Source organism: Cupressus sempervirens, chromosome 1 (assembly GCF_028749045.1).
Source record: "Cupressus sempervirens isolate cs-2001-9-10 chromosome 1, ASM2874904v1, whole genome shotgun sequence".
Classification (NCBI taxonomy): domain Eukaryota; kingdom Viridiplantae; phylum Streptophyta; class Pinopsida; order Cupressales; family Cupressaceae; genus Cupressus; species Cupressus sempervirens.
In genome coordinates, this window is record NC_143118.1 from 56,054,234 (window position 1) to 56,073,927 (window position 19,694).

Genomic DNA, 19,694 nt, shown 5'->3' on the forward strand with positions numbered 1-19,694 from the left:
TTAGAGATGGTGGTGATGCTAATTTTTCTTAGATTATAGAAGTATTTGTTGGGATGGGTGATGGTTTCAGTAGGAGAGTCCAAAGGGCATTCACCTGATATGGACTTAACAGGAGATTTTTCTTAGATGAGTCTTGGTTGGAGACTTGGATATCTTGATGAGCATTCTCATTCCCCACTCTTGGTCTACTCAGCAGTTTGCTACTTGAGAGATCTAGCCCATTGTTTTCTATTAGGTGAATTATGTTTATGCTTTTCTTTCATGGATATGGATCTTGAGCTATGGTACATGAGTTATTTTTGGAGGGTTAATTTGAGAGATGGTTTAGCATTGGTTATCTCGATTTGCATATGTTTTTATGTAGGTCAAGTTCAGGAGATGGTTTTATATTGGACATATTCTTTGGATTAGGAATGGTTTATGAGTTCAATCTTCTTGTGAGAGGCTTACATCCATGATTAGTTATATGATATGATTTGGGTGTTGTTGTGGCTTCTTGGTGGGGTTTTATGAAGAAGATCATACTTACACAGTTTACATCTAGATGTGTGTATAGAAGGACATGATACATGTTATGATTTGCATAGTTTCTTTTGGTCTTGGTTGTCTTCTTGGTGTTCAGTTTCACTTATACTGGATTTGAGAATGGTTAGAGATTGTGATCGCTAGTTTGTGCTCATGTATGTCATGTGAGAGATGATATAGTTATTCCTTTATCTCTTTCCTCTATTGGTTGTGGAGAGCTTGGGAGACTATTGGAGATTGTTTACAAGAGTTGTTCTAGTAGGTTATTGGTTTATGTGTTGTTTATATCCTTGAGACTACATGGATTCATTTATTTGAGATGTTGTGAGTGGATTGGTTATAGATTTGACATTATCTTTGCAATGGGAGCTTCATGGTATATATGTGGCAGGTTGCAAGTTATAGATTGGATATGTTGATGATGTGAGATTCACTTCATAAACCTTTGGAGGTATGGATAGTTGGATGGGTTTGGCACTTGTTGTGAGTGCTATTTTAGCTATAGATATATTGACAACTATGGATACATGTGATTACCTTTGGATCAGGTTTTTTGTGCTTGGTATTTTAGTTAGTACACGATTTTATGATCTTCTAATGCAACAAGTTTGTTGGCTTTCTTTTTGGATGGCTTCTATGTATGTCTAGTGGTTGTGGCATAATAAGAGGTGAGATCATTCATGTTTGAGTTGCTAGATACTTTAATTTTGTTGCGGGTACCAAGATGAAGCACATGGTTTACTTTGTTACATGATGGTGGATGTGCTGGAAGGGATTGTTCCCCTATTCATTTATGTGTCTACAGATTGACCCTATGCAATGTATACAAATGAGAGATTGTTGAGATAATGGGTGTTGCACACATTGCATGATATTGTTATATTGTATTATTATATTATATTAGGTAATGTTGCATCTAGATGAATGCACATGTAAAGATTCCCATGGGATATACTTGATGATTTGTATTGTAACATTGTGATAATATTTGATGTAATTATTTAATATTGGAGAAAATAAATTAAAATTCCAATATTAAATGTGGGGTCAATGGGTTAGGTAGCACATGGTTTATGTAATACAACTTGGTGGTTTTGTGGGATTTGCTACTATATAAGTAACCACAAGGTTATTTGTTGTTGTAAGTGAGAAAGGAGAAGGAAAAAAGGGAAAGAGTTGAGTGGGAAAAGGCTTGATAGGTTGGCCAAGGGAGTATTTGTGAAGGTTAGAAGCATGGCATGTGATGTGTGGATTCATGCTTGTTCACATGGATTGCTTAGTTGTGGCTATAGCTTTGAAGGCTTCCATGGTTATATTGCAATGCTATTTTTTTTGAATAATACATGGTGATGGATGCTTTTGGAGGCTAGGTTTTTCCCTCAAAGAGGGTTTCCTACAGTATATCTTGTGTCACAATTTTTGTGGGTATGTTGTTTATTCTCTTGCATGTGAATTTTAATTGCATATTTGTTTCAGTTCTATTATGGGTTATGTAGAAACAATTATATTCTTTGTTGCAAGTTTCCTTACACATTTTTTGGATAATAAAATGCCATGTTAGGGAGGAATGTTACTACCAACACACTCATAACAAGTTCATTATCTATAAATGCAACTAGTTTATAGGGTAACACATTTATAGTTCCAATTACATTAACTTCTCTATAATCAAGAGCATAACACCTCCCATGCTTTGTATCTACTTTCATACCTAAGGATTCGATTATTTTGAATGGCATAATAAGTCATCCAAGTCATCCAAGTCTTCTCTCCCCTTGTCATCTTTCAAGGCCATCTTGGGTGCATAAGATTAGGATCCAAAACCTTGTTTTTATTTTTAGGAGGCCTGCTTGGGGATTTCATCACCCCTTGGGATGACCTCAACTCCAGCGTTCCGGCGGAGTATAAAGATCAGAAGGTGAATCCAAAGACACCTCTCTTGGAATCAAGATTTTGTCACTCGGGCTAAGCCTCAAGGAACTGTATACCCTTGAGAAGTGAAAAAGGAGAAGAGGGTTACCACTCCTCTCAGCTGTGTGACATTGTTTTGGTTTCATCTACGGATTTGGGCCTCACGTACCTTGGGTATATTGAGGACTCCCTAGCTAAACCAATTGTCAGCCTTGTAGACAACCATCTAGGATGTTAATGTGTTTGAAGTGACTGATCAAAACATTTGTAAAACATACACACTCCTTGGCGCAAGTATCACATTCTGAGAATCCAAAACTTCTATCTGGTTATTCCTATCTATTGCTTGATTTTTTATTTGTTGAATGAATGTTTGCCAAACTTGGTCAATACTAGCTTAGGGCACACTTAGCATAGTCACTGCCTATTCCAAAAATTGAACAAGTTGAAGAAAAACAATCAAGATCTCTCAAAGCCAAGCAGATTCAAAAATTCATGTCAGAACAACCCAAACCCAAAAAGAAATTTCACAAAGTTAAACTCAAGCCATCTTAGGCATACCAAGAACTTTCAGCCAAGAGAAAAGAACTAACACCAAGCCCTCGAATTGCCAAACTCCACAAAGAAGAGGAAAAAGTTGCTGACGAAGCCCTTCAAGATGCCTGGTTAGATCACACCATCCAACTTAACCAACATCCAAGAGTTAACAATGCTTATGCCTTACCAACTAAGCATGACTTCTATGATTAGAACCCCTTGTTTCTCCACATATTCTTGCATAAGCTTCACTTTAGAGTCATCCTTTTAGGTAAGCTAGCCATCCTTAGTCATCCCCTTAAGCATTTTAGCTCATCCATCTCATTTAGAACCAAACCATCTAGCCAGCAATTCAAAAATCTTCACATCCAAGCCTTCAAAATTGTTGTCACCTTGCCAAAATTTTGCCATTCCTAACATCTTCCAAATCCACCAGCCTGACCAAGGTTATCCCTTTGACAGAGCTTTGTCTAGGGTTATCTAGCTTTGTTACTTGTTATCCCGCATCACCTTGAGCTAAAGGTTGGGATCCACAAGTGGTCAATCTCGTGTTCTTTATAAAGGATCATCAGTCTATCCTTAAGTTGACACAATCACCACCAAGCTTGCACATAGGAAAACAAACCTTTCGTGCTTTGGCAACATATCTTTGAAGTTACCATCCCCAACTCAATCCTTCTTAGGTTTTATCATATAGCTTTGCCTCAACCTAGGAAATCGTTTGCATAGAAAAGTCTTCCCCCCTTTTTCATCCATCAGCATTGTTGCATCTCATCCCTAGGAACATTCTGCATTTTAATGCCACCCGTCACTCACTTAGGCAAGAAGAAGAAGGAAACAATGGAGCCCTATCGTTTGGATCCAACAGCATCACTCCCCTTGAGCACTCAACCATCCTTCAGCCCAGAGAACACTATACCATCACCTACTAATATTGAAGCTTTCATGAACCAACCAGGAAATGCAATATTGGTGAACGCCATTAGAGACAAAAACAAGGAAACAATCATGGCTAACTTTCGAAGGGACAACATTGGAGCCTTCAACTTTGGAAGACCTCCCCTCTTATCAGATCCATCTCACCCCTTGTTTGAGAAACTCCCACCACCCATAGGCTCTTATGATTCAAATTATCCTAAATATGTGTCAAAAGAAGAGCCTCAACCCACCCCATATGATCCAATAGACCCAAACATACCATCCTCCACTCAAGTTGAGATCTCCCTTCCACAAGCCAATCCAGCCACCACCACTCCACCATTGGTCCATACCACTCCATCCCAAACCCCCTTCACCCAAAACACCTCATCATTCACTCCCTTCACTATTGCTACTGTTGTGCCCCAACCCAGCCTTCCAAATCCACCCATCTCCCAAATTAGTGCTAGTATCTTTGGCCAACTTCAGCAATATACAATAGGGATGCCACCCCTGGGGCCAAGTAATCAACCTTTCATCACCCCCAGCTTGTTTACCTCAGCTCAAAACATGATTCCATCATTTCCACTCAATCCTTGGAGCTCAGTGCCATCAGCCAAAAATCCACAAGCTACTACCCTCACTCCAAAAAGCTATCAAACCCCACAACTTACTACCAATGTTCTGCCCAGCTCTCAAGTGGCCCAAGCTCCTGCCACCACTCTACCAAGCTTTCAAATCTAGCCACCAAGCTATCAAACCCCATCAGTTCCATTTCCAAGCTTTCAATTCCCACCACCTCCACCACCAACTAATCCATTACCTCCTATTACCAACTATTTTTCTATGCCACTTCTAGGAGGAAATCCACCACCACCAACCACCAATTACTTGGCCTCCTTTTCCATGCAAATACCTTCCCAAATGGGGGCACAACCCACATATATTGGTCAAACTCTTCAAATCCAAAGTCAAGTTCCACAAGATCCCCGATCCTTTCCCCAAGCTTCACAACCATCTTATACCTTACCTCCACAAAGCAATCCATTTGTCCCACAGCCAGCTTATGTTCCTCAATCCCAACCTCAAATCTAATATCAACAGCAAGCCTCACAACACATGCAGCAATATGTGCCACCTCCACCTCAGTAACCCATCATCCACCATTCAGTTGCCCAAGCCATGTACAATCCCTACCAGCCCATACCTCAAAGCCATCCATATTCCATTGCCCCATCTAGCACATACCTACCTCAGGGCACTCCTACATTATGGGCACCCCAGCCATCACCCATTAATTTAGAATGGGAAGCCATGAAGATAGCTTTGAAGAACATCCAAGAGGGAAATGATCCAAAAACCTTCAAGTTTGAGAATGTGTGTCCTTACCCATTTGACAGAGCCATTACCATGACACCATTTCCCAAGCATTTTGAGACACCCAAGTTTGACAAATTCAGAAGAAAAGGAGACCCTGTCACACATATCAAAGAATTTTACATGCACTGCCAAGAAGTGGCATACGATGACATCTTTCTCTTACATCTCTTTCCCAAAAGCTTGGTTGGACCAGCTCTTGAATGGTTTTATAGAATCCCCTATGGCACAATTAAAAATTTTGCTGAATTGTCTGAGGCATTTGTAGCCCAATATGCCCATCTTGTTGAAACAGAGCTATCAGTAGTTGATCTTGTCCACACAAAGAAAAAAGGTGGAGAAAGCCTTCTCGAATATCTGCAAAGATGGCAAACCCTTACCACCCACATATCTTGCACCTTTCCAAAGCACCATTTGGTAAAAATGTTTATTGATAATGCCCATCCTAGCTTGGCTCACCACATGACCATGAACTGTTTGCAGACCTACAAAGATATCAAAGAGAAAGGAATGATCCTTGAGCAAGGACTCATTAAAGATGGTGTGGTCAAGATTTACAAGGAAGCCAACCAAAATAAATCACATTCCAATGACAAGTCTAGGTATTGGAACAAAAACAAGCATGTTGCAACAGATGGCGTCACTAACACTAGACATGTGAATATTGTTGGTCCTTCTCAAAACCAGTCCAACCCACCATATCAACCAAACAATCAGTAAGCTATCAACTACCAATAGCAGAATAACCAAAGCTGTCAAAACCACAATCCAAGAGCCAACTTTCAAGGGTCTAGCAATCAAGCTAATGCCATCAATGTAGTTGCAGGACAAAAGCCCAAATTCCAACCTACACCTAGAAACTATACACCCCTTGGTGAACCTTTGGATGTCATTTTTGAGAAATTAGTCAAGGAAAACCTCATCAAATTTCCTCCTACCCAAAAAATTGACCCAAGCCAATCCAAAGCTGCATGGTACAAAGACAATGAGTACTGCAAATTTCATAGGATAAAAGGTCACACTACCCTCAGATGCATGAAACTGAAAGATTATGTCTAGGACCTCATTGATTGGAAAGAAATCACCGTTGGTGCCCAAATCTCTCCCAATGCAGGCTTACAGATCTATCAAAATGCTTTTCCTCCTCACAACGACCAAAATCCTAGAAAAGCACCTATCCAAGACAACAACAACAACACCAACAACCGCTAGCCAAACCAATAGCATGGGAAGAACAATGACCACACTTCATCCTACATAGACTATGGTAGCCTCATAGGTTGTATATCTGAGAAAGAGCCTTATGTCAATGTTATCAATATCTAAGGACCAAACAATGAGTGTGCAATCACCACTCGAAGAGCGTGATTTAACATCATAGGCCCACTAGTTTCACCAGCACCATCAGCTCCATCAAAAAGCTAGTACAATATCTTGGAACACCTTGGGAACATGCGAGCCCAAATCTCCATTTTAGACCTTCTTCGCACTAGTCCTGTGTACAAGAACATCCTTGATAGTGTTCTCATAGAATCCTGTGTCCCTTCAGATATCAGTGCTACTAATTTTCATAATCTTGTTGGACACCTATCCTCCTCATGTGCCCTATCATTCAAACCCACCGACATACCCGTGGTTGAGCCAGATCACACCCTTCCACTTCACATAGCCATCATGGTATACAATTTTTCCATGAAAAGAGTAATGATAGATAATGGATCAGCCTTGAATATTTGCACCCTAAAATTCATAAAACAAGCTGGGTATACTGAGGTAGATATCATCAGTGAGGTTATCACCATCAGAGCTTATGACAACTTGGAAAGAACCATAGAAGGAACTATTTTGCTGCCAATCAAGGTTGGGCCAGTCATCCAAGAGACACTCTACCATGTTATTGATCTAAACCTACCATTTAACATCCTCCTTGGTCACCCATGGATTCATGCCATGAAAGCCGTTCCATCCACTTACCATCAATGCGTCAAATTTCCACATCAAGGCACTGAGGTAACCATCCATGCCGATCCAGAACCCTTTGCTTACTGCAATGTGGTTGAAGCTTCATATACAAACCATTTCCCTAGAATTGATATCGAAACATCCATCGCTAGCTCATCCCACACTTGTAATGACCCAGAAACCATCCTCGCCTCTACCTTGTCTACCGTGAAGATCAATAACAAAGGTTGTGGAGAGTATAGTCTGTCGGATGCATTTGCTATCAGGGCACTCCCACTTGATCCACATGCCCATGGACGACCGACATATCACAAAGCTAAGGAGATTCCACCTCCTCAATAAAAATAGTTTGGCCTAACAACCTTTGTATCCTCGAAAATCCCTCTTCATGAGGAGCCCACTCCAGATATCAACAATTGGTTACATAAGGATGCACCTCAAAGAAATCAAGCACGCCTTGATCACTTCAGCCAGAAGTATCCCTAAGAACATAAGCTCATTACTGACAAATGGAACTATCAAGGTGGTGGTCTAGGACTAGAAGAAAGAGGCATGCAGTGCCCCATTGATGCACACAAGTGGGAATCGAAGTCAGGTCTTGGCTTTGGCATACCCACAACTGGGGGCACCAATACGGATGGTCACACTTTTTCGAACATTCATCGCGACCTTGTCAAAATCGAAGACATTCCTGAGGAAATTGAAAAGAAAGTCTACGATGATATCCCAAACCAAATCTCCCTCAGAGGCTCAGTTCTCCAAGAATTATCCATCCACCTCATTGACCTACCACTCGCCCATCCACAACTCATAGATTGGGACCAACCAAGCATCATACACATTGATGAGTTCACATCAGAGGAAGGACTTCTGAGATTCATGGGAGCCGAAACTCCTCATAAGCAAACAAAGCCAGATTCTGCCTATATCTACAAGCTAGATCCTAAGGGGTATTTTGGAGAAAATCCCCAACCTAGTTTCGAATACACTCAAAACTGGAACTAAGGTGAATCTGAGACTAGCTATGGCAGCGAAGAGAACCCCTCAGCAAGAAAATCAAGAGCCACAAGTAGAACATGAAGATTTAGCATTGCCTCCTCAAGATAATCGACCAGAGGTGTCTTCTATTCTAATTGAGGATACTCGAGAAGTCAACATTAGTTCTTCAGAGATCCCCAGACTTGTTCACATTGCTGCATCCCTATCACAAGACCAAGCTGATCTCCTCTTTGAGGTCTTAAGAGAGAACATTAGCCAATTTTCATGGTCATTTCAGGACATGCCAAGACTTGATCCAAAGCTTGTAGCTCATCATCTTGCAGTCAATCCAAAGATCAAGCCCATCAGACAAAAGCTTAGAAAAATGCACCCCAAGGTGGCATTACTGGTCAAAGATGAATTAAAAAGAATGTTAGCTGCTAAGGTTATTTGACCTATCGACTACTCAGAGTGGATCTCCAACATGGTCCCCATCACTAAACCTTTAAGTGACATCAGAATCTACACTGATTTCAGAGATCTTAACAAAGCTTGTCCAAAAGATGATTTTCCCTTGCCCAACATAGATATGATTGTAAATCTCATAGCTGGACATGAAATTTTATCCCTCATGGATGGATTTTCTAGGTATAATCAAATCAAGATTATAGAAGAGGATCAGAATAAGACATTATTCACTACCCCTTGGAGAACCTTTTGCTAAAACATGATGCCTTTTGTCCTAAAGAATGTTAGGGCTACCTATCAAAGAGCTATGACAGCCATTTTTCATGATCTCATCCATAGCATATTGGAGGATTATGTGGATGATATCTTGATCAAGTCTCATACCTTCATGGATCATCTTGCTGACCTGGAGAAAGTCTTTGATAGGTTAGCCAAATATCATCTCATGCTGAATCCCAAGAAATGTGTCTTTGGGGTCACATCTGGCAAGCTTCTAGGCTTTATAGTTTCTAAACGAGGTATAGAGATTGACCCCAAGAAGGTCAAGGATATCTTAGACATGCCTCCTCCCCAGACACTGCGACAGCTTCGCTCTCTTCAATGAAAGCTTCAATCTGTCCGACGCTTCATCTCCTAGCTTGCAGATAAGTGTACACCATTTTCACATTTACTAAAGAAGGATGAGAACTTCAAGTGGGATCCTTTATGTTAGCGCAGCTTCGATCAGCTCAAGCAGTATCTCACCAATCCCCCTATCTTGGTTCCACCAGTTCTTGGTCATCCCTTGATCTTGTACATATCAGCAAAGCCTATTGCTCTAGGGGCACTTCTAGCACAACTTGATGACTGCGACAGAGAAAGAGCCATCTACTACATCAGTAGAACCCTAGTTGGTTATGAACTCAATTACACTCCTATGGAAAAAGCTTATTTGGCAGTTGTTTTCTCAACTCAAAAGCTTCACCATTACATGCTAAGTCATACCATCCAACTAGTCTCCAAGATCGACCCTCTCAAGTATATGCTCTCCAGAATAGCACTAACAAGCCGTTTGGCCAAATGGGTTATGCTCCTTAGTGAATTTGATATCTAGTATATGGACCGAAAGGCAATCAAAGGGCAAGCTATAACAGATCACCTAGTTGATGCACCTCTAATAGATTCTTATCTGTTGATCAGAGAATTTCTAGATGAGCATATCTATCTAATTGAAGAACAGCCCCCATGGAAACTTTATTTTGATGGCTCATATACATCTCATGGATCAGGGGCAGGAATATTGTTGGTCACACCTCAAGGAGATTACATTCCAAAAGCCTTCAAGCTACAATTCCCTAGCACCAACAATATAGCTGAATATGAGGCCCTCATAGCAAGATTAAAGATAGTTGCAGAATGGAACAGCATTGAGTTACAAATCTTTGGCGATTCTCAGCTCATCATCAAGCAAGCCCTAAATGAATATCAAACCAAAGATAAAAAGCTATTACCCTACAAAGAGCTAGTTGATCAACTAACCCAACATTTTACAAAGCTTCAGTTTACACAAGTGCCTTGAATACAGAAAAAAGCAGCAGATGCTATGGCTACTATCGGCTCGCTCTTGGAAATTCCCCACGTAGCTCCATAGTATGATTTTTTAGTTGAGCAGCTCCTCACACCCACCTATGCGAATGAGGATTCAAACCATGTTTATATCTCGGTTGGTCCCCAATCCCCTTGGTACCATGAGATTCATGCTTACCTTAACCATGGTATCATATCCCATCACCTCACACATACCCAACGCCAGAACCTCATCCAAAAATCATCCCACTATGTTATCATAGCCAATACCCTATATCGTCAAGGTTATCACGATACTCTCTCTCGTTGTTTAGACCAAAACGAGGCTGCGATGGTGTTAAAAGAAGTAGACTCTGAACTTTGCGGTGCCCACACGAGTGGTATTGTCCTAGAGTGATAAATCCTTAGAGCAGGCTACTATTGGCCTACCATTGAAGAAGACTCTTGTGACTTTGTCAGAAAGTGCCTCCCATGTCAGCAACATGCAAATCTTGTGCATGCTCCAGCACAGGATCTACAGCCTATTGCACCACCTTGGCCTTTCGCTTGTTGGGGCCTTGATCTAGTTGGAACTATCACACCCCTCTCATCTGATGGACATAAATGGATAATAATAGCTACAGACTATTTCACTAAATGGGTGGAAGCAGTCCCCCTAGTCTCAGCTACAGGAGTTCAGGTCTCTAAGTTTATCTTGTACCACATTGTTTGCCACTTCAGCATCCCATCCACCATCTTCACCGACCACAGAGGTAACTTTGAAAATCTCAACATGGAAGAATTATGCACTTCCCTCCACATCCATCATCACTTTTCTAGACCATATTTCCCCCAAGGTAATGGCCAGGTAGAGGCAACTAACAAAACCCTCCTTAAAATCCTAAAGAAAGTTGTCAATGATTCTGGCCGCGATTGGCACCTACAAATAAATCCAACCCTATGGGCCTATCGAACCTCCTTCCATACATCCACAGGCACAACTCCATACTCCCTAGTCTATGGTGCCGAAGTGGTACTACCTATCGAGGTTGGACTTCCCTCCTTGCGCATATCTTTGCAAGGGCAAATATCAGATGAAGAATACAGAGTAGCTCGGCTCACCCAGCTAGATCTCTTAGACGAGAAGCGAAAACAAGCCTATGATCATCTCACAGTCTATTAAACTCATCTCAAAAGGAATTTCAACAAGAAGGTGCTTCTATGACACTTTTATCCGGGTGACATGGTCCTCAAAGAAAACATGAAAGTCCAAGAAGATCGAGAAAAGAAAGGCAAGTTTGAACCCACATGGCTTGGTCTTTATGTTGTCACTGCATCCTTTGGCTCCAGAGCCTATCAGCTATCTACACCAAAAGGAGAACTCTTGAATGATCCTACTAACAGCATTCATCTCAAGAAGTTCTATGCTTGAAGATCCTTGGTATACCCAACTTTTGAAAAATACAAAAAAAAAATAGTAAAGAGAAATAAGCGTCGAACGATGAAAACTTGGCAATTCAAGCACCTTGGATAGGTACCTTGGTGAAAACCTAGTAATTCAGGCACCTTGTGTACTAAGACTATTCCATTATCTATCACTATCCTATCCCTCATCCATCCACCCACCATCCCATAACACACCTTCTTGTTCCATTGGTGTTCCAACCAAATATCCAAAATCTAATGGAGCTTGTGTTATACCTTGTAAATTTTGTACCATAGCTTGTATATCCAAATCTTGTCCAAAGCTTGTATCCTAGTTTGTATCCTATCACATGCACACAAAGAATCTAATTTTAACTTAAGCTTTTTGCAAACCATCTACCTATCTGCTTATCAACTATTGCAGACATCCCACCCTTCACCAACATTTCCATCTCACAAAACCCAAACATGAACAACCTTGTACATTTGTAACATATCTTGGTCCGTCAGCTTGTACATCCTCTTTAGCTTAGTACCATTGTATCTATCTAGCTTTTGTGTCAGTTCCTCCTTGATCAGCATCTTGCACACATCGCACATCTTGGTTAGCTATTCCAATGCATCCTTTAGCTAGATCTCCTGCCACCAAAGTGTTATCCTTCTTAGTTCAGCTTGCCATACGCATCACTCACCCAGATCCATTGATTTAGGTGTTCTTCGATAGATCCTTGTAGGATATAGCTTTCCTCATGTCTGATCTTGGTTTGTTAGTACCTCGTCCTACCCATCTCGTTGTCAAATGGTTCTCTTTTGGATTTTCACTTTCTTTTGATTTGGAATCTTCCCTTTTGGGTCTTGAAGTATCTTTTCCAAGCAATCTTTTTGTTCCCTCCTCAAGGTTGCCACGATCTTCCATATCATGGTATGCTACGAATGGGGCACTCTGAGCGTACGGTTTTGATCAAGTCTTTCATTTGTTTCTTTTTTGCTTGTGTGTTACCTAGTGTCGATTTCACACTATTTCCTTCGGGTTTCATGTGTGATGCTGGGGCAATCCTTGTGTGTTTGTTTTGAGTCAGTCTGTCAATCCTCTGGATGGTTGGTGACAAGGCCTTGATGTTCTTGGTAACCTTGGCAATTAACCAATAGTCCTATAGCAAATCTAGTGCTTAACTACATGGTGGTACATCTCTTTGAAGTATCCCCTTGCTCAAAAAAGCTTCAATGGTTTCCCTTCATCTCCATTATCCCCCATCCATATCCAGCATTTGTTTCTCCTACCCCAGCTTATGCATCAGTATCTCTTTGAATCAATCTGCACTTTTAGCTTTAGGGATCCACAATCCTAGTCTTAGGGATCCACCACTCCAATCAATCCACCAAGCCTCATCTTTCGAGCTCCACAATCCTAGTCCTAGGGATCTTCAAAACCCATCTTCCGCCAATCTGACTCTTTGAAATCTTGTTGCATCAGCTTTATCATCCCATCATCCATCTCCCTATCCTGGATTCCTTTTTATAGCACTCTGCTCCTTCATCCTCTATAATTCCTGAGATCTTAAGCCTGCTTCCTCTTGTGCCTCCGATTCTCCTTTATCATTCTCCCATAGTGAGAGTTTGAGCTAACTAAACCTCTTCTCTTAAGCCACTCTTCGTCCTCCCACCCGCCAAGATTCTTGTACATTTCAAGAAGTTGTCGAGCCTCGCTTTCTCTTCCCGCCATCTTCTTGAGGGGGCATCTCGTAATCCATTCTCTCCTCTTCTACTCTAGCCTTGGGCATCTTATTTTCTTATCTTTGATGCCATGCCAGTTGCGGCATCACATCAAAGAGGGGCAAAATGTAGACACCTAAAAATTCTTTAGAAAATAAAATATTTTTTAATTTTTGAAAAAAGTCCCTGATGACATCATCATTTATTAATTAATTAATTATTTAATTAATTAATTTATTTTTATGCCATTAAATCCCTTTATCTTAATTTAAAATATTTAATTAAAGAATCCCTCCCAAAAATGTTTAAATCTTATTTAAACATTATTTCCTTATTTATTAATTATTTAATTAATAAATTGACCAAAAAACCCAAAATAAATAAATAAATTATTTTTTTTCCAAAGCTTGGCCAATTTCCTTAAGACCACTAACCTCTTCCAAAATCTTCTATTCCTTCTTTAATTTTGATTAAAGGCTAATCCCATCATTTCCTACCCCTAATCCCAACTCAAAATATTTAATTAAGATTAAATATTAATCCTCATGTTTATTAAAAAAGTTTTAATAAATATCTCCTCAACCCAAACCCTTGAAATAAATAAAACTTTATTTATTTCCTAAAAATCTAATTTATCCTCATCCTAAGAAGTTCTAGACTCTTCTAAAAAGTCTTCATCCTCATCCTAGGAAGTTCTAGACTATTCTAGAAAGTCTTTATCCTCATCCGAAGTCTAGACTCTTCTAGAAGATGTCTTTAAACCTAATCCTAATCCCCTACTAACCTTGTCACATTCCCTAAACATGGGTTAAAACTTACTAACCCAAGCCAAAGTTAACAAATATCTCCTCCTTCACCCACCCTCATTAAATGCCATCCACTTGTCTATCCCTAAGCTAATCCTAAACCATCCTAATCCATCCTCTAATCATTTGCACAAGCCTAAGCAAGCTTAAAACCTTCCTAATCAAGCCCAAGTCGAAATTCCTCTCATCTCCCTCAAAATATCCCAATAATAAAACTTTATGAAGCCCACTAGGCCATAAATGACTCTTCCAAAGCCCTTTCATTGCTCTTACAAGCCATTATGAGGGTCTTTATGAAGATTTTATCCCTTGAGCCTCCTTTGTTGACTCATCCTTCCTCTTTCCTCCATCCTCTCACCCCGTGACATGTGTCACTCCCTGATTGGTTGTAAGAAAGCACAATCCATGTGCTTTCCTCTCATGCAATTTGAGCCCTCCATGAGCTTTTCTCCATCCTTGCATCTTAGCCCTCAATCCCTCAAGCCTCTTGCCTATAAATTGGATCCTTCCCCTTTGCAAAACAACACAATCCATGAAGTAAAGTCATAATGCCATTTTAAGAAGCCATTTTACATCAAAACCACACACTCACACCCAAATTCCAATTTCATTTGAAGCCCTTTTTGAAGCATAAAGCTTGAGCATACATCCTATCTATTTAGACAAAGCTACTCAACAAGAGAGCTTCTCATTGAGAGAGCCCATTAATGGCTCGTATTCTCAATTGAGAGCTCATCTTAGTCTATCTTGAAGTTTATGAATTTTTTTTAGTTTGTAGAAGTTTTATTTAAATTTGGTTTCTATTAGCATACTAACATTGCTCATATACAGATTTTTCTTCATGGTGTGTGGAGATGGTTGCATCATGAGGATTAATGGGGTTTTTGGTAAAGGTGTGGTTTATGCTTTCATTTGACATGTCATCCTCGCTGTTAGGATGATTTCATTATTATATCATAGTATACTCTTGATACGTGTTTAGAGTTTTGACATGTTATAGTATATTCATATGGAGCATGTTATCTCTTTGGTTGAGATGGTTTAGATCATGTTGTCATGTTTATGTTCCTAAGGCCATTGTTGGAACTTTGACATTGATCTTGGTTTAGTTTCTTGGTATTTATTACATTGATCATAGGATGGATACGTCATGATATTGCTATGTTGCATTTTGGAGTTGGCATGAATTGATTGGTGACAAGTGCTCGTGGATACTTAGAGATGGTGGTGATGCTAATTTTTCTTAGATTAGAGAAGTATTTGTTGGGATGGGTGATGGTTTCAGTAGGAGAGTCCAAAGGGCATTCACCTGATATGGACTTAACAGGAGATTTTTCTTAGATGAGTCTTGGTTGGAGACTTGGATATCTTGATGAGCATTCTCATTCCCCACTCTTGGTCTACTCAGCAGTTTGCTACTTGAGAGATCTAGCCCATTGTTTTTTATTAGGTGAATTATGTTTATGCTTTTCTTTCATGGATATGGATCTTGAGCTATGGTACATGAGTTATTTTTGGAGGGTTAATTTGAGAGATGGTTTAGCATTGGTTATCTCGATTTGCATATGTTTTTATGTAGGTCAAGTTCAAGAGATGGTTTTATATTGGACATATTCCTTGGATTAGGAATGGTTTATGAATTCGATCTTCTTGTGAGAGGCTTACATTCATGATTAGTTATATGATATGATTTGGGTGTTGTTGTGGCTTCTTGGTGGGGTTTTATGAAGAAGATCATACTTACACAGTTTACATCTAGATGTGTGTACAGAAGGACATGATACATGTTATGATTTGCATAGTTTCTTTTGGTCTTGGTTGTCTTCTTGGTGTTCGGTTTCACTTATATTGGATTTGAGAATGGTTAGAGATTGTGATCGCTAGTTTGTGCTCATGTATGTCATGTGAGAGATGATATAGTTATTCCTTTATCTCTTTCCTCTGTTGGTTGTGGAGAGCTTGGGAGATTGTTGGAGATTGTTTATAAGAGTTGTTCTAGCAGGTTATTGGTTTATTTGTTGTGGATATCCTTGAGGCTACATGGATTCACTTATTTGAGATGTTGTGAGTGGATTGGTTATAGATTTGACATTATCTTTTCAATGGGAGCTTCATGGTATATATGTGGCAAGTTGCAGGTTATAGATTGGATATGTTGATGATGTGAGATTCACTTGGTAAACCTTTGGAGGTATGGATAGTTGGATGGGTTTGGCACTTGTTGTGAGGTATGGCTAGTTGGATGGGTTTGGCACTTGTTGTGAGTGCTATTTTAGCTATAGATATATTGAAAACTATGGATACATGTGATTACCTTTGGATTAGATTTTTTTTGCTTGGTATTTTAGTTAGTACAGGATTTTATGATCTTCTAATGCAACAAGTTTGTTGGCTTTCTTTTTGGATGGCTTCTATGTATGTCTAGTGGTTGTGGCATAATAAGAGGTGAGATCATTCATGTTTGAGTTGCTAGATACTTTAATTTTGTTGCGGGTACCAAGATGAAGCACATGGTCTACTTTGTTACGTGATGGTGGATGTGCTAGAAGGGATTGTTCCCTTATTCATTTATGTGTCTATAGATTGACCATATGCAATGTATACAAATGAGAGATTGTTGAGATAATGGGTGTTGCACACATTGGATGATACTGTTATATTGTATTATTATATTATATTATGTAATGTTGCATCTAGATGAACGCGCAACATGTAAAGATTTCCATGGGATATACTTGATGAGTTGTATTGTAACATTGTGATAATATTTGATGTAATTATTTAATATTGGAGAAGATAAATTAAAATTCTAATATTAAATGTGGGGTCAATGGGTTAGGTAGCACATGGTTTATGTAATACAACTTGGTGGTTTTGTGGGATTTTCTACTATATAAGCAACCACAAGGTTAGTTGTTGTTGTAAGTGAGAAAGGAGAAGGCAAAAAGGGAAAGAGTTGAGTGGGAAAAGGTTTGACAGGTTGGCCAAGGGAGTATTTGTGAAGGTTAGAAGCATGGCATGTGATGTGTGGATTCATGCTTGTTCACATGGATTGCTTAGTTGTGGCTATAGCTTTGAAGGCTTCCATGGTTGTATTGCAATGCTATTTTTTTGAATAATCTATTGGCTTCTATATACCTTCTTTCTCAAAAAAAATTAACATTTCAATGTTTTCGGTTCTAACTATATCACTTGGTAGGTACATGTGCTCAGTCTTAATTGAATATTCGACAATCACTATCCTACTTGGTATAAGCTTTGTATATACAGCCTTTACTAGATGAATCGATGATAGTAATGACCATGTAATCTTTCATAGTAAATGGTTTGGAAAATAATAGACAACATAGGCTTAGAGATCAACAATCTCCCCCTTTAACATTAGTTGAAAAAAGATTTTGTCATGAATAATCATTTCCACAAAATAAATATTCCCATGAGACCATAACTTGAATCTGTAATATCTGATGTCTAATCCCATAATTTGTTCAATGCTTATTTTCCCCTTATCATCTAATGTTTGATCCCACAATTTTTTCAATGCTTATTTTCCCCCTTGTCTACTTATTTCTTGTATCCCCCTTTGTTTTGTCACTGATGGGTGTAGTATCAACTAGAAACAAATCAATATTAACATAGTTTTAGAAACAATAAATGAACAGTATGCAAAATTGTTCCCAATTGTGTGACTGGTGTAGAAAGGTCAACTTGTTTATGTACAAGTTCCTGTGAGACTTTTTCTAACAATTTATGTTGAGCTCTTCTTTCAAACCATTATAACAATTTATCATTAGTTTTTTATATTGTCTATTTGAATTTTATCAACTAAATACACTAGCTAATCCAAAATTGGATGTTGATTATTCAAATCTATAATCTCAAATACATCTACAAAAATGTATTTTATAGCGAGTAATACCTTCTTCCTCTTCTTCTCTCTTCTTAGTTGTTCTTTCTTTGCCTTGCAACTCAGGAAATTTTGTAGCTCTTGCATTTTATCAAGTGTTAGATTGTTCAAATCATACATGGGTAATGTGATTACCTCATTAGGACTCACTGACTCAACTACCTCGCATGATTGAGTCACATCTTGAGATCATGAAGGTGAATCACTTGGTAGTGGTAGTTGAAACTATTTTCCCTTGTTACTTGATCTTGATCTTCATTGCTTCTCTTGTGTAGGAATCACTTGTTATAGAGGTGTCTCAATTGCGGTTTTTGTAACCTTTGCACTCAACAATTGAATAAGAGCTTGAGTGATCTCTTTCTCTTTATATGTTACTTCTTCTACTATTGATTTTGTGCATGTTTCCTTTACAAAATTTTCCTCTGCTTGCAAAATAGGCATTCAAGTAAGTGATGTAAACACAATTATATCCTTACCAAGTTTCTTGGCACTTGTGTCCTCTATAACTAATGTCACATCAAAATCATCAATATTCTTAATGTCAAACTCTAGAGAATCTATAATTTGTAACAAAATTAGGTTAGGGCTTTCTTGGATCTAACAATAAACTTTGAATGTCATCTATAGTTAGTATATTTGGATTTGATGGAGGGGTGTTAGTGTCATCTTTAATTGTGACAATCTCTCTTTGTTCACATTGATTGACTAGTTGTTGAATTTTCTTGGTCATCTTGGCAATGATATTTAAACTCTATTGCATCTTTTCCTTTCCTTACTTCCACAAATGGAGTAAGAAATCCAAATGTGTCTTTCCATATCTGAATGTTATCTTGCTCAATTTCACAAGTTTTATTTTTCAAAAACTTATATGCACTGTCTCTCAACATAAACTTCTTTACAAAATCTTTAATGGCTATATAAATATGAATCTTCCTCATATCTGGCATAGCTTGTGCCAATGTTATCTCTCTTATTTCTTAGTGACTAGTTCCCACTTCCATTTTGAATCAACTCATCTATACAAACCTGCTAGGAATCCATCTCCTAATTCTAAGGGTGTACATGTAAACTTGATCATCATGTCAATCATTTCTTCTTCAAGTTTGACTCGATCATCAATATTCAAAGAATCATAATTAATATCTTTGAATCCTAGAATTTTTTCTTATTCTCTTAACATTTCACATAGTTCATCTATAGTCATTGGATAGATTCTCTTTACTATTTGAAGTTTTCTTGGTTGATCAAACTTGGTCTGTTCATCATCTTCCTCCTCCTTTTATGCTATAATCATTTTTATCTTTGGCTTCTTAGATGCTATTTTCTTTGGTATTTCAATCAGTTTCCTCTTCTTTGATGGACTTCCTTTTACTTTCTTGGTAGGGGGCTGAGATGTCTTCAACCTAGTGATTATCACCTTTCCCTTTGGCTCTTGTGGTGTCAACATCCCTTGCACATCCTTTGTCAAGTCTGCCTTTACCTTAGGCTCATTAATAACAACCTTTTTTCTTCTTCATTGCCTTAGGCTTTACAAAAAAAATTTCATTTCCTTTTCCTTCCTCAACCTCTATAGGTTGTCTAGGCCCTTCTCCTTCACCTTTATTATCATCCTCAACACTCTT